Source organism: Polyodon spathula, chromosome 6 (genome assembly GCF_017654505.1).
Source record: "Polyodon spathula isolate WHYD16114869_AA chromosome 6, ASM1765450v1, whole genome shotgun sequence".
NCBI lineage: Eukaryota > Metazoa > Chordata > Actinopteri > Acipenseriformes > Polyodontidae > Polyodon > Polyodon spathula.
In genome coordinates, this window is record NC_054539.1 from 34637214 (window position 1) to 34661123 (window position 23910).

The window sequence follows — 23910 nt, forward strand, 5'->3', positions numbered from 1 at the left end:
GATTGCATGTTCATGTATATGTAAGTTCAGTATTTAAGTTTAAGTTATGTCCAAAAATGTATTCGTGAAATAAATAAAAAAAGTTTTGGTAATTAAAATATCTAGTTGTCTACAGTATGTGTTAATAATGCTGACACTGCTGTCTGTTCAGTAACTTGGTCACAGTGTCTGTCCATAAAGTTTATTTCAAGCCTCCTTCCTGGCTTTGTTAGAGAAGAGCACCATGCCTTTGCTGTTACTATGAGATGTGCTGAAATAAAGTTGCTGAAAGTAATCAGTTGCCAGATTTCTGACAGAAAAATTGTGACTTTGTTCTCTTCAAATCAAGCCCAAAAGAAGCAAAAGAAGAAGAAGAAGAAAAAGGGGGGGGGGGGGGGGGGGGGGGGGGGGTTCTAAATTGTTTGCCTTTTTTCCGTACACTACATGCATAATAGAAGTCATACTCTACCAGTATACTGCACCACAGTAACTGCATTGCGTATAGCAGTATGATGCATAAATAATTGCCAAAAATTAGCATACCTGTTTGTTGCTACTATGTACTACAATTATTCACTGAGTTACATGCTTTAATGAATGTTTATGATCTAGTAAGTTTACATACATAAAGCAAATGAAACAAACTGCAGGTGTTTTTGGATAAAAACCAAACTGTGGGTGGTGTGACAAAAAGAAACAGGGTTCCAGCTTATCGATTGATCAGGGTGAACCCACATTCCACCTAAACCTTTAACTGTACGAAATTACTACTAACAGTGAATTTCACTGTTCGTAATTCTTTTGTTTACAGAAGAAAACCTACATGTGGTTTTTGAGACAATATCTTGTGTTACTAGAAGTGCTGACTACACAACTCGACAATGCCAAACGGAATATTATTCTAGAATTATGATTCACGACTTACAATTGCTTACAAGCATTCACTGAGTTTGTATGCTACTATGTAAGAATTATTCACTGAGTTAAATGATCTAAAGCATTTTGAGTTAAAGATCTAAGAAGTTTATAGGGTTACTTTCTATTCTGCTATTAGTTCTAAATTGTTTGCCTTTTTTCCGTACACTACATGCATAATAGAAGTCATACTCTACCAGTATACTGCACCACAGTAACTGCATTGCGTATAGCAGTATGATGCATAATCCAAACAATTAGCATAGTAGTATTACATGCTTAATGAATGTTTTAGTAAACCACAACAAAAGCAAGAAACAAAAAGGTGTTTTTGGATGTACACAAAAAGTTTCAGTGACTGTATATGTATGTACAGTCCTTATAGTAAGTGGGGGTAATTGCATAGAACCATTCCTGTACCTGTTTGTTGCTACTCTGTACTACAATTATTCACTGAGTTACATGCTTTAAAGCATTTTGAGTTTATGATCTATTAAGTTTATAGAAATAAAGTAAATGTATTAAACTGCAGGTACGTGTAGCTGAAAACCAAACTGTGGTTGGTGTGAAAAAAGGAACATGGCTCCAGCTTATCGGTTGATCAGGGCAAATCCACCTTTCCACCTAGCCTTTATTGTACTACCTTGTAAATACCTGTCCCCCTTTCTTTGTTAAACCAACTGAGTTGGCTCTAGCTCATTGGTTGAAAGGGAAACCACCCTGTCTCTCTGTAAAGGTATAATAACTGTATGCTAACTCTGTATGAGAGAACACTGCTGGGGCTTCCTAACACTGATGTGTTGAGCTGTTTTCGTTTGCGCAAACTAATAAAGCTTTATATCTCTGAATGCCTGGTGCAGTTGGCTCTTTTAGTTGCAGACCTGAAAAGTTCCATGACAACCCCCCCCCCCTTGGACGTTTTTATAGTTTTGTTGTGTTAGAACCTGAAATCTCGATGCATTTAAATGGTATTTTTTTTTCTTTGATTTACACAACCTACTCAACACTTTGAAGAGGCAAGAGAATTTGACAACAGTAAATGAAAAATAAAAAACCTGAAATGTCTTGGTTAGATAAGTATTCACCCCTCTGAGTCAATACTTGGTAGAACCACCTTTGGCAGCAATTACAGCTGTGAGTCTTTTGGGGTAAGTCTACCAGGTTTGCACATCTGGATCGTGCAATATTCGCCCATTCTTCGGCTTTGACAATTCCGGCTGATAAATACAAATAATACACCAACATTTAATTGTTATAATACGTTTTATATGTATCGGTCAATTGGACCTCTCCTCGTTGGAATATGACAGCTTTTTATCTCCCTAACTTTTGCAGCAATGCAATTCTTTCTTTGTCGGGGTAATCTGCACGAAACGAACTGAAGCAAAGCAGTCAGTTATGTTTTTGGAAGATTCCGAGAGAATCGCCACAAGAACACTTAGGCTATACAAACTATATAACTTTTCAATTGTAACGCATTAGCTGAACTGAGTTATGTCTGATCAACTGAACTATTCCCAGTTGGAAAACTGTGTTACAACAAAGATTTCCATGTTTTCAAGCCTTGGAGATTTCTCAACAAGTTGAAATCTCCCGTTTATGGCTTCTCTCTTTGAAAATTTCTGTTACTATTGTGTCATCTGCGATAGCATGCTATGCCTTTAGGGAATTTTTTTGCGCCTCTGTTATTCTGACAATGCCATATTGATTCGTATTATTATGCCTTTTGAATTTTCTTTGTCCAGTCTACATTGGAAACCTGACTTCAAGTTTTTCTTTTTGTATAGCGCTACCCCATCCTCCTCTTCTGTTCCTGCCTGTATTTCATACAGTGTATACAATATTATATTCGTCCCCCTATCACTCTTCAGACCACGTTTCTGTAACCACCTATCACATCATCGGTGCAGTAGCTTCAGTCTAGATTTTGGCTTCTGATACTTCTAGCATTTAGATAAATACATTTAATAGTTGTCTTACCTGAGTTGTTGTTCTTGTGACTTTATGACTCGAGACAGTAACTGAAGCAAATGCTATCAAGTTAAGTGGAAACTGTTCTAGAATAGAATATAACTTCCTGTTTTAGAGTGTATAAGAAATGTATTATATCTGTTTGAAATGTACAGCTCAAAAGAAGTTGCCACGTAAATGCAGAGAATTTCATCATTGCCCCATTTGAGTTAATTTGAATATATAATCAACGGAGGTTGATGACATATTATTAGTTTGGTACATCACGTCTAAACAAAATTAACATGGTAAAACCAATTTGCTAAATTAGGTACAGGAATGTTGGATTCCTTGCTGAATGGGAAGTTGAATTAATTCTCGTGCATATTGACATGATCGATTACAACTAAAAACGTGTATTGAAAATACTAATGAAAAGTAGACACTGTGTGATAAGACATATTCAATATTAGTATATTAACCATGTATGCTAATGATGTTAGGGTCATTGTAATCATTTGAATATAGAATCAATGAACTGCATATTACTATTCACACATATCTCTAACCAATAGCCTTTCCCTTCTGTAATATTAGATTAGTTGTGCACCCCTTTTTCTCCTTAAATAAACAATTGTTTTATATTTCTGACACGTTGTGTAGACGTCAGTTGTTGTCAAGGGAATCTGAGTTCTGCATGATATAACCAAACTGTTATTGTATGTCTCAGTTATTAACATTTGGACGTTCTTAAACAGTGTGCCTAGAGACTAATTTTGGGGGGTGGACATGGCACCTCCATGTCTCAGGAGGCCTCAGATTGGAAGCCAATCTGTCAGTCTTAATTGGTTTAAAATGTTGTAGTCTATATATTTTTTTTTTCCCCTGGCAATTTTCCTGCTTTCTGTGACCAATCAGAATCAGGGGGCGGGACAGTGCTTCATGCACGTCATTGCCCCGTAGGATTCATTCTGCAGAAACAATGAATGTTAACAGGCATTTTGTTCAGTTCACATTTTTCAGTTTAGGTTGTGAGTGACTTAATTATGAGGTATGAAGCGTTTTAGTGACACAAAAAAGTATTTGAGTGGCGCTCAAAAGCACTAGAATAAAGAGAAAGAGCAGATACTTAAAAGCAAGTTGCCGAAAATAACAACTGTATTTAGGCCTGCTACCCGTGATTCAGAACCAGCATCATCATCACAGCCAGAACCAGAGTTACACTTCAACCAACTGTCATCATCCTGCTCCAGTCAAAGCACAGAAAACCTGATGATATGCCACTAGCAACTAATGATAAGGCAAGTAATGCAAATAATGAAACTTTGATTGAAAACAAACAAGACAAACTGGAAGCTGAAACAAGCGATTGTTTTCCAGATGACCTGTTCCCAACTGATAGAGCAAATTATTCAGTAAATATCGATGATGCAAATGTAAAAAAAAGGTCATATTTAAAAACTGGTCCTGCAAGCCCAATTATTACAATGTGACTAAGAGTGGAGGTTCCCAGGAAGTGGCTTTGTTATTCTTTAAAACTAGATAGTGCATACTGTGAACTGTGTTGGCTGTTTGGAGATTGCAGACATTCTTCTCACCTACAAGAATGGGCAGTTGGAATAAAAGATTGGCAGAACATTTCATGAAAAATGAAAGAACATGAAATGGCACGTTCACATTTAGCAGCCTGTGTTATTTACGACATATGGAGAAATGACAAGACTAGGCTGATTAAAGAGACCAGGTGAGCTGTTGGACACAAGTTTTACAGAGAATCATTGATGTCACGCTTACCTTGGCTACTTGCAATCTAGCTTTCCGAGGACACCGAGAAAAGTTAGAAGAGAAAAACAGTGGAAACTTTTTGTCAGTCATCGAACTCTTAAATAAACTCAGCTTTAGAACAGTTAATTGAAAAAGACACCAAAGTAAAATATCCCTCAAATACAAAACAAGATGATTGGTGTACTGTCAAAAAAAAAAAAAATACAAAATTAAATAGTTACTGAGATAAAAGAAGCTCAATTTTATTCTGCTATTATGGACACAACACAAGATATAAAAAAGAAAGACCAACTTAGCCAAGTTTTTCGATATGTGACGGTATCCCATGAAATTCCAATCGAGGTTAAAATCAATGAGTGCCTTTTGGGTTTCCATAACATTACAGATCAAAGTGCTCAGGGTCTAGAGACTGTAATAGTGAAAATGATTGAAGACAAAGGCTTGTCATTTAAAAAATGTAGAGGACGGATATGATGGAGTGAGCACAATGAGTGGTATTTACTCTGGTGTCCAGAAATAAGTACATAAATAAATAAAAAAAAGAACTCAGTGCTCTCTGTATGCACTGTGCTGCTCATAATATAAATTATGCTTGCATGAACATTTCAGAAATTATGGAATTTTATGACATCGTGCAGTGACTATACTCATTTTTTAGTCAAAGTGTCAAACAGTGGGAGCTCCTTACTAAAGTAATGTCTTCTGCAAACCTGACACTGAAAAAACTGTCCCACACACTGGGCATCCAGGCACAATTCTCTCCTTGCTCTATGCCTCTGCTTTGTTGATATTATGAAAGCACTAAGTACAATCATTCTACAGTCTAAAAAGACAGATGAGCACTCAGAAGCAATTGGACTGAAAAAATGTATGGAGACCTTTTTCTAGCAGCTAAAATGTTATATAGTGCAAACGAGACCTTTACAAGCTTTAGGCGGCAGTTTGGAGAAACTAAAGATATTGCATCTTCAAGGGGGTGGAGAATTGAACAAAAGTTTACCGAAAAACCATTACGATGTACAAAAAAAAATGCAAAAATGCTGACAGCACTAAGGCTGGCTCCTCCAGCAAAGGTAGTTCTGGCAGAGGACATGTGCCAGTGGCAGCAGAAAGGCTGACAGCGGTTGGCATACTCCATCAACAACCACAGCAAATCCCTGGGGGTCAGCAGCAAATGACTCCCAGGTGGTGACAAACAGGCATCCCTAGGCGATGGCAAACTGGCATCTCCAGGCACTGTGGAATAGCTGCCTGTTTGGATCTGTTTCAGCTCAACAGAGCACTCATGGTAGTAATGTTTCAGAAACTTACCAGAACATTCCACTGGGTCTCTTGCACATGCGTTCTCTGCAGGCCTTGTTCAAACGCAATGTCTTCCAGCCCACATTGAACAGTGACCGCTTATTGACCCACCTCTGTCTAAGGGCACTCTCTTGGTAGAACTAGACGGCCTATCTGCACCTAGACGTAGCACTGGGCAGTGTCGCCAAAAGGGAGGTCGTCACCACAGATGCGTCCAGCCTGGGCTGGGGAGCTGTGTGGAATGGACGAAGCATGCAAGGTGTGTGGGCAACGGACCTTCTCTTAAGGGGAGTCTCCAGCAACTCAGAGTGGGGGCTTCACCCCGAGAAGGCATGGAATCGCTGGAAATAGATACCTTGGCACACCAGTGGCTGAGGTATCTGTTATATAGCTTCCCACTACTCTTACTGCTCTCGCTGTGTCTGGAGAAATTCTGGCAGGACTGGGCCAAGGTGTTCCTAGTAGCTCCATATTGGCCCAGGAGAATCTGTTTTTCAACCCTGATGCAGCTCCTGAGCTGCCAATTGTGGAGACTGCCGATGAGACGTAACCTGCTCAGCCAGGTATGGGGAATCTTATGGCATTCTGATCCATTGAGCCTGTAGCTGTGGGTCTGGCCCCTGAAAGGCTAGATTTGAGTCCTACAGAATGCCAGGGCAAGTGGGACGTCTTCCAGACATTGTAGGTTTGACCCCACAACTTTTTCTATGACAGTTATACTGCAATTTTTGCAGGATCATTTTAACAAGGGGAAATCCATCTCCAGGTTAACCCTTAGTGGTCCATTTATTCAGCGCTTGTCAGGTGCATCAGGTCAATTTATTTTCACATGTGCTATTTATTTTACACACGCTGTTTAAAATTTTTTGGTTTCATAGTAAAACAGGTTTAAAAGGCACTGAATCACAAAAGTACACTCAGTACAGCCAAGCCCCACCTGTTCACTGTATTTTTCACATACCTCTTTATAGATATGCATACTGATAAATCTTCTCCTGATCACTCGTTTTATCACCAAACTGCTCAATAATGCGGTTCAAGTCATTTGTTTATTACTATAGCATCTCAAAAGGCTTTGCAAATGTCTATATATTCTTTGAGCACTGGATGCAGAAGCAGCTATCTCGTTTGATTATGTCCATGTTATCTCTGTTGTGCATGGGGCTATCAAAGACATCCTTTTTTATGCTTCATTCAGCTCCTATCAGTCTCACTCGGCCATTGAAAGGCTTTCTCAGCTTTTTTTCCGGAGAAAAAATGACTAGAGACAGGCCTGGTCGGACATAGGACCTCAAAGGGTTAAAGTTTTATCTGGTAGCCATGTCATGTAATTTCTTGCCTCCCCAGGAGTTTACTTCCTTGAGGTCAATTTTTGAAAGCAGCTCAGCGGCTTGTCTGCCTATAAAGGACATTGTCCCTGGCTGGAGGCTAAACATGGTGCTTAATGCACTTTTTAAGCCTCCATTTGAACTCCTGCATTCAGCTGAGCTGAAATTGCAATATTATAAAGCAGGTTTCTTGCTTGCCCTCACCTCTGCAAAGTCTGGCAGGTCGCTCCATGCTCTCTGCCCAGTTCAGGACCTGGCATATTATGTTGACAGGACAAAAAGTTGGAGGTAGTCTGAACAATTTTTTGTCTGCTATGGGGCAAAGTCCTGTGGTGAAGCCCTGTCTAAGCAACGCCTGTCCATGTGGATAGCAGACACAGTCAGGACTGTCTATGAGCTGGCCAACTTGGCTTGATTCCAGGGTGCATCTGTCAAGGACATATGCAATGCGGCGGTGTGGTCTACACCCCATACCTTCACTAGGTTCTACAGACTGAACCTTGGTTTTGGAACTAGAGTGTTAAGTGTGGCTTCCCAGTCGACCCTTACAATACAGGCATAGTGAAATTCTCCCTCAATGTTTCACCCAAACTACTTGTTACTGGGTTTCTCAGTGGTAATGCACAGGGCATTTTCTAGGCTTAGTTGTAGCATTGCAGTCATTCTGCAGTCATGCCCTTGCAATGTTTTAGGTATACTCACCCATTCAGTAATGGTTACATTTCGTACTTGAAAGGGAGTTGAGCCTTCTACCACCACAGGAGTACCCACTCCTGTTGTGCCTCCCAGGACACAGCAGGGGGTCTCCTCCGGTGGGATAAGGATGAACAGGAAGGCACAGGCTGGGTTCTCTGATGGGGAGAAGGGAGATGACAGGCAGGCAGGCTTGCCATCGACCACTAACCCTTCTGTCAGAATTACACGAGGGGCGCGAGCAGGCAGAGGGACTCACGGATTGAGCAGCTGGTAAGAGAGCTACTCGATCTGGAGAGTTGCCTTGTAGCAATTCACTTGCTCCATAAAGTGGGTGTAAGTTTCACCTGCCTGTCCCTTTTATTAGGGTCGGTGGCCTGGCTAGGTTAAAACTCAAATTCCCATAGTTCCTTGCTATCGCCCTCTGTTCATCATCTCCCCCCCATTGGCTCATTCTGATATCCACCCCTCCAATCTCAGAGCTCCTTGGAAGCCAGTACCGGTATTAAAGCTGGCTGGCTAGGCCAGGAGAAAACTTCCTTTTCTCTTGAGGAATCAATTTTACAAATAACAGCATATTAATTAATTACAGTGTAACTTTAACTTTATTTTAGATAAATACATGTGCATCCATTTACTTGTTTGTTAAAATCTTGTACTTTGTCTAAACCTTTCTTTTTTGTTTACACTGTTACTTGTTTAAGTTTAGTTGCTGTTCAAGGTCTGTTTAGGGTTTGTTTTTGTTAGTGTGTTCAGTCACCATTTTGTTCCTGATCCTCCTGATATTTTCCAAACGGCTGTTCACCATTCAACCCAGTACTACTTGACAGACTCATCGTTTTCTACGATTGCTATTTTTTCATCAACCTTCATCCATCGTCATCAGTACAGGACTCTATTCAGGACTTCTTTATTTGTTGGTGAGATTATTCCTTTTCTGTTTGCTGTTTTTATTTCTACTTTACTTTGATACTTTGGTTCCTGTAATTTTGGTTTTGTTCTTTTGTTTGGATTACATGTGCATTACTTCACTGGACTTGTTAGGCTTAAATTTCATTTATCATCCATTGCCATCAAGGCTTTGTGATTGGTTTCCCCATATAATTATTCATTCACCTTTGTCTCTTTTGCCTGTCGGTGTGTTGGTTTTGTATTGGTGTGGTGTTTGTGTGTGTGTGTGGGTTTATTGGAGGCCCACCGGACACCGCATTCATTTCGCTTTAGTGTTAGTTTGTTTGGATGTTTGTTTAATTCACTTTACTTTCTTACTCACCTGTACCTTCCACTAAATGTTCTCTGCAATAAGTTGTTGTCCTTATGTTTCCTTTATTACTTTATAGTTTACAACAATAAACCATTTGTTTGTGAAATTGACACCTCTGACGTCCCTGCTTTTGCTGTCTGTCACTCTTGCTGACTTAGTTAGTTATAGATATTGGACCAGTAGTATCTCCTTAGGGAGGACAGTACAACTTGTTCAGAGTGATCGTTACAGCCTGACTCGCAGGAACTAACTCAAGCAGAGCGAGTACGAAGAGAAGAAGAGCACCCTGTGGGACCTGCAGCTCCAGTGGTCCCAGGGGGCATTTGTGCACTTGTGGGTCATTCCTTTGGGAGATAGACTGCGGCACACACTTCTTCTGTGCCTTGGAGAAAAAGAATGGAGATCGTAAAAAGATGACCTGCCTCCTGGCGGATGACGGCTCCCTTGTGACGGATCCAGAGATCATGAACGAGAGGGCTTTATACTCTGCTTTCTTCTCTCCGGATCCCATTGACTCAGACGCGTGCAGGGTTCTATGGGACAGGATTTCCATGGTCGGCAAGGGCATCAGGGACAGTTTGAGGGCCAGCTGACCCTGGCCGAGCCCTCCGACACCCTCAGTTTGATGCCTTATAACAAATCGCCAGGCATCAAAGTTTTGGGACTTGCTGGGGCCTGCCTTCACACGGGTCTTGGTGGAAGTGTATGAGACTAGAGAGATGCCCCTTTTGATGAGGCGGGCGGTCATTATGCTGCTGCCCAAGAAGGGGGGATATCCGCTGCCACAAGAACTGGCACCCATTCTTGCTGCTGTGCATGGACTACAAAATCGTGGCCAAGGCCGTTCCCTGAGGCTCATGTCCGTGCTGGCAGACGTGATCCTCCCCGACCAGTCCTACACAGTCCAGAGCCGTACGATATTCGACAACATCTTTCTGATTTGGGACCTGCTGCAATAGTTGATCGGTCACCTTTCTGTCTCTGGATCAAGAGAAGGCGTTTGACCGGGTGATCACTAGTACCTCTTTGGAACTCTGTGAGCGTTCGGATGGGCCGCTGTTCATTTGCCTGTTTCAGATGCTGTACGCCTCTGCCGAGTGCCTGATAAAGGTCTACTGGTCCCTGACCACGCCCCTCGCGTTCAGGAGAGGAGTGCATCAGGGCTGCCCTCTGTCTGGATAACTGTATGCGCTGTGTATCGAGCCCTTCTTTTGCAGGAGGCTCATGGGGTTGACACTCAGCGCTGGACATAAGGGTGGTCCTGACGGCTTACGCCGATAATGTGCTCCTGGTAGCCTCCGATCCGGTTGACCTGGCGAGGATGCGGATTTGCCTCAGCGTATACTTTGCCGCTTCCTCTGCCAGCATCAAATGCTCCGGGTTATTGTTAGGTACCTGGCGGGTGGACTCCCTCCCTGTTGCACTCCAGCAGTTCCAGTGGCGTGCGAACAGCTTCAAATACCTGCAAGTCCACCAGAGTCCTGTGGAGACGTTGATCGCAGCCAACTGGGTGGAGTTGGAGGACAAGGTAGCTGTGAGGTTGAGGTCAGGGCCAGGGTCCAGAGGAAGCTGATGGACTTCTTCTGGGCTGGAAAGCACTGGGTCTCTGTTGGGTTCTGTGCCTCCCTCTGGCCAAGGGAGGGCAGGGGTTGGTGTGTGTCAAGAGCCAGATGCACAGCTTCCGCCTACAGACGGCCCTTCAGTGGTGCGCACTGCCCTGCCTCCTCCCCCCAGCTCTCCGCTGATTGAACGAAAGGCACGGGACTCCCCTTGGCCTCCCATTGAGAACAACCTGAGCAGGATCTTGCGGTTCTCCTCAACCACCCTCCTATCTGCGTCGAGGAGAACCCTGTACGCGATGGTGCTACACACTCTACAATTCCTCACCCTCGTCTCCCACAGAGACACCACTTGTGTCCAGTGGGAGGTGCTGTACTCTCTGCTGGTCCCCAGAGGAGCCGAGGACTTGGAATGGAGGATGCTTCACAGAGCACTTGCGTCAGAAGAGATTCTGCGTCACTTTAACTACTCGGATGCTGCATGCCCTTTCTGTGGTCAATACGAGGTGGTGGCCCACATTTATTTTTTTATGTGCCAGGCTTTAGCCGTTTTTCCTGCTGCTCAGGAATCTGCTGCTGCAGGTCTGGCTGCATTTTTTACCCACCCTCATTAATAACGATTTGTATTTAGGTGAAGTAAATAAAAGGCGCCTGTTGTATAATAAGCATTTTTTATCTTCTGGGTAAAAAAACACTCATTTCAAATGTTATCTATTTTTTATATGAGAATGAAGACAGCACACAACGATTATGTGTTCGTATTCAAATCTCCCTGCCGTCTGTCTCAGAGCTGTGCGTGCATGTGAAGTGAAAGAAAGCAGGGAGGCGTTCCGAAGAGACCTGAAGGGTGGGGGATGCAAAAATTTGATGGGCTGCAAGATATTTCACAACACTGACCCTTCCTTCTTGTTAGTCCAAAAATACAGTGATGTACGTACTAGAGTTTGTATATGCTTGTGAAGTCTGAAAACTTCGATTTGCAGTACAAGCGTTCCGTCTGCTACACCCAATTGCATGGCAGATGGCTGGCCAGGCAGTCATATTGTTCTCAGTAGTTTGTTAAATAGACAAGGGCATTCTATGAAAATAGTCAAATATTTTAAATGACATTGTCATAAATTATTCCATGTATATGCACGTTATTGGCAGAGACATAGGAATTTATTTAAAACTCAGGGTGCTAAAAATGAATATATACAATTGGCATTTTTTTGTGCATTTCATCAAACTGTGTGTTTCATTCAGAGTAAGATACAGCGCCACAAAAGTGAATAAATCGGAAACACGCTAAAGCCTAAAACTGTACATTTTTAAAATAGTAAAATACTGTGGCAAAGTGTCCCACCCCTGTGCTATTTGTGTTTTATGTTGCATGTGGCTGTGGAAGGGTGGTGGGTGATTCACTGACACGGGAGACAGAACAGGTGTAGTTGGAACACCACACAGGTGCCCAGTTTTATTTTTGGGACTTTCATTTTTTACCCGCAGAGGGAACGGTTGTCCATGTGAAAACAGAAGGCGAAAAGAACAAGGAAAAATATAACAGTAATAAAACTACAAAGAAAAGGTGCTGCACTCGGCAGCATTATCCCGGTCTCCACTACCCGCACAACCCAGATCACAGACCTACTCTAGCGGCTCCTTGCCTGCTCTAAACAATACTTCGGGGGTCTGCCCAAGGGTTCCCCACTATCACTCTCTGGCTTGTTTGTTTCTGTCTTTCTCCCAGCTGGTTTCTCAGTCCTCGACCAGCGCTTCCGCACACACAGCACCTCTAAAAGGGCAGACCTGAGGAAACAGTAGAGCATTATCTTATAGGGCTAACAATCTTCCTAAGACCCGCCTCCCAGCCATTCAGAGAGAGGGAAAGTCCACACACCCACTTTCCCACCTCCCCGTGTCACTGCCATGACTCGCAAGCGGTTGTTGGACAACTGCTGCCCTCTTCCTGCAGCACTGTGAATACGCCAGCAGAGTCGGCACAGATCTCCCCCTGCTACAGTGGGCATGTTAATATTGGTGTATAGTCATTGGTACACAGGATATAAATGGGTCTGTGTAACAAGTAATTTAAAATGTATATTTGTATTTAGGCACAAGGATTGCACAGCACTTCACATACAGGTAAAATGTAATATTGTAGCATGGGAAATTGCACTAACTTAATTCACGTGCAGTTGTACCGGGATTCCAATTGAATGATTGATTAGCAATAGAGTCTCTGTACAGCTGCATAAAAGCAGCATGTTTTCACTCACTTGGGGTTGTGTGTTCGGTGAGTGGAGACCTGGTGTGGAGAGAAGAGAATTAAAAAGTAAATAAATGTTTTGACTCACCATGTTTGTTTGTATGTTAGTCCACTGTTTAAGTGTTAGTTTGTTCTGTTTGTCTGCTTATTTTGGCATCAAGTGCCTTGTGCTGTTTTTGTTTAAAACAATTTGTTTTGCAATAAACTGGCACAAGCAAGCACATTTAACATATCATTCGCAGTGCTGTGCGTTCTTCTGGTCTGATGTCACCACTGAAGCTAACCTGTCGCACGTGGTGTCAGAAGAGGAGAAAAAAAAAATTGGGAAAGAACAGCAGACGGCAGCAGCCAGAACACCAGCAGGAGGAACAGCAGCCCAGGTGTTACTGATGTGCTGGGCCAGGGCATTCCAGCACCAACTGTCCCTGGTAATCCTTCGGACAGCGACCCAACTATGCCCCATCTACGGAGGTGAGCACTACGTGGCCCTCTGCCATGTCCATCAGGAGAGGGAGGAATAAGGGTCGCCTCAGTCTCCACAACCAGCAGGGGGTGGTAGACTTCCGCTTCCTCCACCCAAGCAGCAACAGCGGCCAGAGAATCTGTTCCCCTGGTGGACCTGCTGAGGAAAGGAGGATCACCGCTGGAGGGACTGCTCCAAGGTGCCACAGGGCTGGTGTGGGCGATGAGGGGAAGGGGGACACGACTGATTCTGATGTCCCTATGCCAGCTTGCAAGCGCCCAGGTAGGGGGACCACAAGCGTCCAGCAGCCAGAGTGGGGGACCACGAGATTCCCGAGCCAGGAGGCAGCTGTTCCCATATTCACCAGTAGAGGAAGAATGCCTGCTGGTTTCACCTCCACAGCCTGTGTAGAATGAGCCTGAATGTCCCAGCCCAAGGGGGAGGAGTCTGTGCGTCCACAGCCCGCAAAAGGGGGAGTCTGAGTGTCCACAGCCCAAGAATGCCTGCTGTCCCCATCTCCACCAGCAGACTACACACTGCTCCCACTGGCAGGAGCAGAGCAGCCTGAGTTGTGTCTGCCTCCACCACCTCCACCGGCAGGAGCAGAGCCGCAAGAGCTGCTTGTGCCTCCTCCGCCGGCAGGAGCAGAGCCGCAGGATCTGCATCTGTCTCCACCAGCAGAGGGTGAATGCCTGCTGGGTCCCCATCCAGCAGCAGAAGGAGAATCCCTGTTGGGTACCTTTCCACCAGCAGAGGGTGAATGCCCGCTGGTAGCATTTCCCTCACCATCACATGGAGAGGAGCTGGAAAACAGCCTGGCCGCTGTGGTCACGAAGAGGGCTAGCACTGCTGCAGCCACTGCCACAGTGGCAAACCACAGCACCACAACTATTCCTCACTCCATCATCACTCGGGGATGCCTGCGTGACACCGCCCAACGATGCCCTCAAGTCACTCGGGGATGCCTGCCTGGCATCGCCTGGGGTGCCCTACTGTTCCGCATTGCCTGGGGTTGCTTGTGGCTCCGCATCACTTAGGGAGGCAGTTTCTTTTTTGTCTTCCAGGGTTGCTGAGGGTCCTGCTTAGCCTGGGGAAGCCAGCTGTGCTTCGCTTGGGGTTGCTGCCAACTTTGCTTTGCCTGTGTTTGCCTGCCTGTCATCACCCAGGTCGTTAAGTCCAGATGCAGCACTTTCTCTGCTGGAAATACTGGAAAGACTCTCCCTTTCAACCATTGAGCCTCACACTGATTTGCTTTGCATTAACAGGCAAGGTCAAATTTCCCACTTACTAATGTAGTGGGGGGGGGGGGGGGGGGGGGTGTGAATCAAAGAATCAAACTCACTGCTGGACAAGTATTTTATCTTTACCTATCACTGAATGAGTCATTTGGCACCAATAGTATTTTGCTGAAGGCAACTTCCAGACAATTCTGGGTGCCCTGACACCCAAGACAAGAACCAGTCCCTGTTGCAAATCCAGCCGACAAGGGACAAAATATCATAAGAACATAAAGTTTACAAACGAGGAGGAGGCCATTTGGCCCATCTTGCTCGTTTGGTTGTTAGTAGCTTATTGATCCCAGAATCTCATCAAGCAGCTTCTTGAAGGAGCCCAGGGTGTCAGCTTCAACAACATTACTGGGGAGTTTATTCCAGACCCTCACAAAAAGGTGTTCTCTGTGCAGTAGCTTCAAGTTCTAGAATGCAGTGCATGTTAGTGCAGTAGCTTCAAGTTCAGACCAATGGAGAACAAGGGGCCGCATCGGTACGAGGAACAACCAATGAAAGACACTTCATGTGGACTCAGTCACTGCCCAAAATAACCAGACTAACCAACCAGAGGGTTGAAGAGAGAATCACAAAACCCGTTGACTTTCAAAAGAGTCAGTGAGCTCCTGCTGTGAGCTGCTGTTTCCAGACATGCGTGCTATCTGCACAGGAGATGTGCACAAGGAGTGTCCACCCACTAGAAGTGGCTTGGTGCTCTGAGGAATGAAATGGAAGCTACACTGCTCTGAAGAAAGTTTCTGAAGTCATGGGAACAATTTCATAGAAGGCAAGGAAGAACTAATGTTCTGAATAATCGCTAAACTCATCTTCTGAGGAAGGGCCCTGCACCTATCCTACGAGAGACTGGATCAGTAAACGGGATATTGCATTAAATTGGAAAACAGGTCTTTGTTTCCACGTATCTGCACAAAAGAACTGAAGCAAAGCCATACAGAAGAATTTCCACAAGAACACTTTTACAAACGATATAACTTTTCAATTGCAACGCATTAGCTGAACCGAGTTACATCTGATCAACGGAACTATTCCCAGTGGGAAACTGCCAACAACAACTAATTAAGCAAGACTTGGTGATCAACAAATTCATCTCCATTTGAAAAGAACTATTTGTTTATTGCGAGCCTATGCAATAATGCGTACAGCCAAGTGCCGTTTTTCATTGGAACGTCGGATCGAGAGCTGTAGTGTTCATCAACACAAACTTGACTTCTGTATATGGAAATTGATAAATATTCAACATGTCTAATATTAAATACTTTGAGTCAAAGTAACTGAAGCAAATGCTATTAAGTTAAGTGGAAACTGTTCTAGGAATAGAATATAACTTCCTGTTTAGAGTGTGTAAGGAAGGTATTTTGTTTGTTTAAAATGTGCAACTCAAAAGGAATTGCCTCGTAAATGCAGAACATTTCATCATTGCCTCATTCGAGTTAATTTGGATATATAATCAACTGAGGTTGATCACATTAATTTGGTATATCACATCTAAACCAAGTTAACATGGTAAAACTAATTTGGTAAATTAGGTACTGGAATGTTGGATTCCTTTCTGAATGGGAAGTTAATTAATTCTCATACATTTACATGATCGATTACAACAAAAAACTGGTATTGAAAATACTAATGCAAAGTAGACACTGTGATGACATTCAATATTAGTACATTAACCATGTATGCTAATGATGTTAGTGTCATTGTAATCATTTGAATATGGAATCAATGAACTGCATATTACTATTCACGCATCTCTAACCAATAGCCTTTCCTTTCTCTAATTTTAGATTAGTTGTGCAACCCTTTTTTTCCTTAAACAATTGTTTTATTTCTGATATGTTGTGTGGGTGTCAATTGTCAAGAGAATCAGAGTTCTGCATGATATCACCAAACTATTATGGTATGTCTCAGTTATTAACAGTTGGACATTCTTAAAAAGTACTGAGGCTAATTCATATAGTTAAAATAAATTGCATACCAAAGTCACTACACTTACAAGTAGCACTGTTAAAAGTAAGGAGTATTTTATTTATTTATTGTTTTTACTGCACTGTACCTCAAGGTGGCAGTATATCTATTTTATCATTAGTAAGTCAAGCACATGAGAAGATTTCTAAAAACTTTCATTTTTTTCAGCACATTTTCCTTGAGGGAAGGAAGGCAGTCCACAGCGTCCATTGCCAAAAGATTAATATCCTCCTAGGGTGTTCTATCAAGCATAGCTGTCTGGCAAATGACATTTAATAGAGAAAAGTGTAAGGTACTGCACGCAGGAAATAAAAATGTACATTATAAATATCATATGGGAGATATTGAAATTGGAGAAGGAATCTATGAAAAAGACCTAGGAGTTTTTGTTGACTCAGAAATGTCTTCATCTAGGCAATGTGGGGAAGCTATAAAAAAGGCTAACAAGATGCTCGGATACATTGTGAAAAGTGTTGAATTTAAATCAAGGGAAGTAATGTTAAAACTGTACAATGCACTTGTAAGACCTCATCTTGAATATTGTGTGCAGTTCTGGTCACCTCGCTATAAAAAAGATATTGCTGCTCTAGAAAGAGTGCAAAGAAGAGCGACCAGAATTATTCCGGGCTTAAAAGGCATGTCCTATGCAGACAGGCTAAAAATTGAATCTGTTCAGTCTTGAACAAAGAAGACTACGTGGCGACCTAATTCAAGCATTCAAAATTCTAAAAGGTATTGACAGTGTCGACGCAAGGGACTTTTTCAGCCTGAAAAAAGAAACAAGGACCAGGGGTCACAAATGGAGTTTAGAAAAAGGGGCATTCAGAACAGAAAATAGGAGACACTTTTTTACACAGAGAATTGTGAGGGTCTGGAATCAACTCCCCAGTAATGTTGTTGAAGCTGACACCCTGGGATCCTTCAAGAAGCTGCTTGATGAGATTCTGGGATCAATAAGCTACTAACAACCAAACGAGCAAGATGGGCCGAATGGCCTCCTCTCGTTTGTAAACTTTCTTATGTTCTAGAGTGGCCCAGTCAAAGACCAGACTTGAATCAGATTGAGAATGTGGCAAGACTTGAAGATTGCTGCCCACCTACAATACCTATCCAACTTAAGAGGTTGAACAATGTTGGCAAGAAGAATGGACGACTATTGCACGATCCAGATGGTAGAGACTTGCCTCTTCAAAGTGTTGAGTAGGTTGTGTAAATCAAAAGGAAAAAAAATCCCATTTAAATGCATCAAGATTAAGTTGCAAGACAACAAACTGAAAAACATTCAAGGGGCATGCATACTTCCTATAGGCACTGTACATATGCAAGAGACAAAACTGGAAACAAGTGAAAGTATGAATTTCCATTTTTCATGTTTTAAATTTTTATTTTATATAAAAATAACGAAAAAGTTAGTGTATTTTGATACTATATTTTGAACTATATAATTCTCGTCAGTACTTTGTCGGAGATTAATACCCAATGAATCAGTTGTGTCTTTAAAAAGAAGAAATTTGTATTTGTATTGTGCGTCACCAGGATTTGACATTAAAACAAAACCAATGGATTGGTGGAGAGGTATATTAATATGACAAACACCAATTTAAATGTTTTACCATCTATTGTCAAAAAATGCTTTCAGGTGATTTGAAAAATGCACTTTAAAAAAAAAAAATATCAATACAATGGCTTCAAAAAAGGTGGCCAGTTTATTTCCTTAGGAGATTATATGTTTTCTACATGATAAATAGAGCACCTACATTTCTTCTAGTTAGTGTATGCGATATATTGCAAGGTTTGATAACCCTTTTGCAAAAGACACAAGATCAAGTTTAAGCAATTGAGTATTAATTTTAGCTATAAAAAGACAAAACAAAAGCCTATCTCCACTTTGGAGCACTAACTCTAACTAAAAGTGGACTGCTAAGCCATTTACCAGTGAAAGTGTATTTTGTTTTACAAGCTCAAACAAAAAGATTTTCACACTATCTTTTTCACAGAGACACAGACTGGAGACTGTCCAGAACAAACATTGTGTACACACAGATTGTGCTGAAGTGGCTTGCAATTTAAATAAGTTTGTTTGGTTTTAGTTTTACCTCCAGATAATGAAATTCTCCATACAGAAACAGGAGTATCTATTCAGCCATTATACACTAGGTGTCATTCTGACTGGAACCAGAGGCAGTAGCTAGACAGCATCTGCCAAAGCTAAAGATCTTTTTATTCTACTTTTTCAATATTAATTCAAATGAAAACATTTAACTTGTTATTAAATTATATTTTATTTTTGAAAGTTATTTGTTGTTGCTGCTCACAGATAGTACAATACAGCTATTGTTTTTTTACAATCTGGTCACTGGAAACTGGTGGTGAGGAACCTGTAATTATCTTGTAATGAGTAAATATGCAATGTTAAGAAAAGATTAAATTTGGCAATGGCTGACAAAAGAAATTAACAAGCAACATTTCACTTTAAACCCAAGTGAACATTCTTGATAATGTCAGTTAAACTGAATGGAACTTGAACTTAAAAACTTGTAATCAGTAAGTATGACTAATGAAACCATAGCCATTCTCAATGACCTTTCCATAGCCTTTTACAGTGTCACTGCTTGATATTTGCTCGCTGTGTGGGTCTAATTCTGCTCCCCAAATGTCCTGCTGGGTAAGTCAATAATGTATGTAGGATGACCATGTCCCCACATGTTTTTATCTCTCTTCTGTCTGTGCATACTGGGAGTGTGAGGAGTGTGTGCTGCTGCAGGAGAGTGAAGGGGTGAAGAGCGAGTAGGTGAGTCTCCAATTCCTCAGCTCATTGACAACCAGCAAAAAAAAAAAAAAAAAAAAAAAAGTCGCACAGCGTAGGTAGTCGTCCACATCGGAAGACGGACCAAAATCCCTGCAAAACAAATTCAGAGAAAACCAGAACTGTGGTATTTTTTGGTATACTACCGGCACCTTACAAAGGACCATATGGACAGCTGGAAATAATCTAAAACGCATGGCTGAAGACGTGGTGCACACGGGAAGGCTTCACCTATCTTGATCATTGGGCCACATTCTACAACGAGGACTATCTGTACATAGATGGGACGGACTGCATTTAAATAACAAGGGAACCAGTCTACTTGGAGAAAAGTTCCTCAAGCAGGTTCAGAAGCATTTAAACTAGAAGGGGGGGGGGGGGGGAGAAAAAAAAAAAAAAAAAAGGAGACCGCATCAAAACAAGGACAACTCGGTTAGACCCATTAAATATATTTAAATGCTAGAAGTATCAAACAATTCTAGAACTTGAAGCTACTACACTAACAAGTAACTGATGCAATAGGTGTTACTGAAACCTGGTTGTCTGAGAGTGATGGGGACGAATATAACGTGGGTATACACTGTATAGGAGAGACAGGCAGGACAGAAGAGGAGGAGGGGTAGCGCTATACATAAGAAAGCCTTAAGCCGAGGTGTTAAACCTGGACAAAAGACAATAAAGCCTAATCAATGGGTCAGAACAACAGACAATTCAAAAGGGCATAACAGGAGCATGCTATAGACCGCCAGATTCAGACGGTGAGCAAAATAATCTGTTATACAATGACATTAGAAATGTGTAGCAAAGGAGAAGCCATACAAATGGAGGATTTCAACTTCCCCCATATAAAATGGGAAAACCCGGTGGGGAGCATGACGGATGAAATTGAAATGGTGGAAATGACAAATGACTGCTTCCTAACACAATTTGTCAAGGCACCGACTAGAGGGGAGGCATGCCTTGATTTAGTCTTTTCAAATAACAAAGACAGAATAACTAAAACAGAGGTCAGAGAACCATTAACAAACTCAGACCACAACATGGTCTCATTTGAAGTGTTTTTTAAATCCCCAAAAGTAAAGACTAAAGCTAAGGTTTACAATTTTAGAAAAGCAAAACTAAGGTATGAGAGACTAAAAGTAGTAGACTGGAGTAAAATAGAGAAAACACCCACAGAAGAAGGATGATGGTTCTTCAAAAATGTAGTACTACAGGTGCAAAACAATTACATCCCTAAAGTAGACAAATCTAAATGGCCAAAATTTAATAGATCAATTAAACATTCAGCAAAAAGGCACTTTACAGAGCATTAAAAAAAAGACCAAAAAGAAAGTACGCAGAAAGAGTACACAGAACTGCAAACGCAAGTCAAAAAGGAAGTTAGAAAGGCCAAGAGAGAAATAGAAATGAACATTGCTAAGGGGGCTAAAACCAATTCCAAAATGTTTTTTCCAATATTACAACAGCAAGAGAACATTCAAAGAGGAGTGTGGCAGGCTGGCAAGTGGAAAGAGGCCCAGAGACAGACTGCAGTTCAAAAAAATAAATTATAAATAAACAAAAATGAAAGGGCACAAGGGCCAAAACAAAGCAATTTAAACACAAAAGACAAAAAGCAAAACTTACAAAAATAATAATTTCCAGGCTGGGCAATGCCTTCACTGGATTCAAACTTTCCAAACAACCAAAAAAAAACCAACCTGCTTCCTTAGCTCCCTCTCCCCAAATGAAGCGGAGATCTCCTTTTATATCAGGTGGCTGGGCGCTGATTGATCGTTAATTAACCTAATCAACCCCAGCCACCTGAACATAATAAACCCAGGCAGGTAGGGGAAGTTAACCCCATCCCTGCCAATTTAAAGGGCAGAGCTTTGCTCTGCCACACACCTCCCCCCCATGTACAACGTACACCGGCCGCAATCGGCCATTGGTATTGGTATCAGTATCAATTGGTATTGACAAGTCCCAAGGGACTTTTTCAGCCTGAAAAAAGAAACATGGACCAGGGGTCACAAATGGAGATTAGACAAAGGGGCATTCAGAACAGAAAATAGGAGGCACTTTTTTACACAGAGAATTGTGAGGGTCTGGAATCAACTCCCCGGTAATGTTGTTGAAGCTGACACCCTGGGATCCTTGAAGCTGCTTTGAGATTCTGGGATCAATAAGCTACTAACCACCAGAAGAGCAAGATGGGCCGAATGGCCTCCTCTCCTTTGTAAACTGTTCTTATGTTCACTTTTTGCATTATTTACTACGCACATTGGAGTTCTAAATGCAGCTGTAGTTCAATGTCAGTATTTAGATCCGGATGGATACGGAGCATGTGATGCAAGAGCTGAGGGTCTGAAATTTGCTTTTCCAGTTTGTTTTCACAAACTCCCCTTCAGAGTAGGGTTTTTTTGCATGGGCAATGTTCCAGGCTAGAATCGTGTTCTCAGATTGTTTGGCAAATTTGGTAAACATTTGAGTCTTTATTCATTTGCTTTTTACCGACAGTCATTTTGACTGGTACATTTTAAATCAGCTCCGATATGAAAACGAAATACAAAACTTAGACACACCTCAAGATATCCTTATGAATCTACGGACTGGTCCTCAGAGCAGCAGCTAGTAGACCTTCAGAGTAGGGGTCTGTCAAAAGATGGCTAAAGTGGGCGGCATCAACCAGGAAATGACAACCAGACAGGATGGATGAAATGACACCTGCTGGTGTCTATTGAAAAAAGTCTAAAACAAACAAGACACTGCACTCCACACCAAAATAGATACACAAACTGACAGGTCAAACACAGTGCACGGACAGACACACTAACAAACACGGTGAGCAGATAAATACAAGTATTGTGCTTGTCCCACCAGCATGCAATAGCAATTGTTGACATTTTCTCCTCCTTTCTCTACTCACCGAACACCCAACCCTGAGTGGGTGAAAACATGTTGCTTTTATGCAGCTGTACCAAAACTCAATTGCTAATCAGTCATTCAATTGGAGTCTTGGTACAACTGCACGTGAATTAATAAAGTGCAATTCCCCATGCTCACATATTACATTTTAATTTCATGTGAAGTGCTGTGCAATCCTCGTGCCTAAATACAAATATACATTTTAAACACGCGTGTTACACAGACCCGTTTATATCCCATGTACCAATGACTATACACCAACATTTAACACGCCACATGCAACAACATTATACAGGGGCGGACACTGTCACATATACCCCCCCCCCCCTGTGCAAAGCACACATGGCCAAATGGCCACCCATATTCCTTTTAGGAATAAGAGCTAGTATCATAGCTTCCTACAGTAGCAAGCATAACCATTGATTGACCCCCCCCTTAAATTTTAATCAAATTTATTCTGATTGCTCTATTTTTGGTAAATTTCCATGACAAAATCCCAGTCGTACATATTCGCATACATTGCATAAGGTGAAAGTGAACAGGATGACATGGTTCAGATGTACAGTATATAAAATTAAATAACTTAGAATGACAATTGTCTGCTTTTATTACCACATGCTACTAGTCAAGTTTATGAAACTGCTAAATATGAGTGACTTGGTATAGTTTTTTTATTTATCAATGACAATGTCAACCAAGCAAATTTGTTCCCATTTCACAATGAACCGTTAACAAAACTGTTTATAAGGTTGTACATTAACCCTATGGCTCAACATGACCTGTGTCCATTAATTTACTGCAAACCCATTTTTTATATATATATATATATATTTCACTTTTGCCTTGGAAAAAGCATTTTGGATTTAGACAGGATGAATATTATGGTGATCTGCAATGTATTCCAATTCCATTTAGCAAAGAATTGAATGAGAACCATTTACTTGAAAAACCCTTTCAAACGAAGTTGCATCTAAAAGTGTTTCATCTGAGTTTTTTACTGAAAGGTTATTTTTATTGTTAACCTTTTTCTTAGCACTCAAGGGATGTACTGTGTAAAAAACATTTTACTAATGGGGTTTCTGTCTCTTCCAGTCACTTTGTAGTTCTTATCTGAAGTTATCCAAATGGTTTATATAAATATTAATAGGAAACAGAGAAGACATTTATAAAGATCCACAATTTTGTTTCAGCAAGGTCACATTACACATTCTGGCGGATGGTGGAGTGATAAAATGTCAAAGTTGAGAGTTTATATCTGTCGTGGCTGGAGTTCTGTCCACTGGCTTCTATTTCTTGCAAAGCGTAGTTTTGTACAACACTAGTAGACAATGTGTGTGCTTTCTAAGTCAGGAGTACATGTTAAGGCTAGGACACACAAGCAGCGTGATGCCGTTGGTTATCAGCAGCAGTTTACCGCCATTGTTGCTGGCAATGCTACTGAATGAAACTGTACAGAACAG